Here is a 1,640-nt window from a genome sequence, read left to right on the forward strand (position 1 = left end):
ATCCTTCAGCTTCCCGACAACAAACAACCAGGCAGAGTATGAGGCGTTGATTGCAGGACTAAATCTTTCCAGGACCCTTAGGGTCCAGGAATTAAACATCTACAACGACTCTTAGATAGTGGTCAAGCAAACAAACGGAGAATATATAGCAAAAGACCCAATCCAAACAAAGTATCAGGCCCTAGTTCAAAGCTACTTAATATCAAACCCAAAACACCAAGTCCTGTAATTATGTCGAAAAGAAAATGAAGAGGCTGATACCCTGTCCAAGCTAGTCCGGAACTCATCCGATCTAGATTGCTCAGTTTACTTTGAAGAGTTGCAAAAACCGTCTATTGAAGCTCAAGAAGTCCTGGAGATTGAAAACAACCAAAACTCGATGACTCCTTTCATCAACTATTTGGAAAAGGGAGAGCTCCCGGTAGACAAAGAAAATGCTCAAAGACTAAAAGCCAAAGCAGCCAAGTTCTTCCTTGAAGAAGGATTACTATACCACCGGACCTTTTCATCCCCTCTGTTAAAATGCGTCGGCCCTACAGAAGCTAACTATTGTTTGATGGAAGTCCATGAAGGGATATGCGGAGATCACATATCTGCAAAGGCCCTGACTCACAAGATCATAAGACAAGGCTACTACTGGCTAACCATTCACCAAAATATAATAGAATTCATGAAAAAGTGCAAGAAATTCCAACTCTTCAACAATGTGTCCCGAAAGAGCCCAGTCCTACCCTTCTCAGTCTTTTCTCCAATCCCCTTTGTTGTTTGGGGCATAGATATCACGGGACCTTTCCCCCCGAACTAGAGGAGATCTCATATACTTGTTGGTTTCAATTGATTACATGACCAAATGGGTGGAAGCAAAAGCAATGAGGATAATTAACCAACAAGACTGCATAGAGTTTATGGACAATATTTTGATGAGGTTCGGGATCCCAAGAGTCCTGGTATCAGACAATGGGCCACAATTAGTCGGATCAGAATTCGAGTCCTACCTCCAAGAGCGCGGGATCAAGCACAAAAAGTCATCAGTAGCATATCCCCAAGGAAATGGTCAAGTTGATGTCACAAACAGAATCCTGCTTCGAGGAATTGAGCAAAGACTTAGAGAAAGCAAGAACAAATGGCCACACTACCCCAAAGATGGCCTATTGTTACTTCTTAGCAGGGGTGTTACCTTAGAGTATGTTACTACAAGTATAAAATTTTTACTCTATCACAACACCGACACTAGGGGGTTACTAAAGCTATAAAGACTATGTCGCCATAGCCCACTAAGGTGTTACGCAACGCAACATAGGACACTATGTTGCTAAAGACTATAAATAAAGAAAATATTAAAATTTAAACCAAAAATTAAATTTATCTTTAGAAATATTTACTTGGATTAAATAAATGACTTAAAAAAAACTCGGATAAAATAATTTATTGATTTGTCTTATAAAATAAAAATATGTCAAATAATTAATTAATTTATTTACACTTTATAACTATAAAAAATTATTTAAATTTTAAATTTAAGTAATTTTAATTAAAATGACTATAGAATATTTATTTTCTTAGAGTTAGAGCATGTAATCCCCTTATCTTTTAAAAAGTAAATAAATTAGTAGTTTTATTGTAGTAATTATAATTTACAT

This window comes from Apium graveolens, chromosome 2 (genome assembly GCF_009905375.1).
Source record: "Apium graveolens cultivar Ventura chromosome 2, ASM990537v1, whole genome shotgun sequence".
In the NCBI taxonomy this organism is placed as follows: domain Eukaryota; kingdom Viridiplantae; phylum Streptophyta; class Magnoliopsida; order Apiales; family Apiaceae; genus Apium; species Apium graveolens.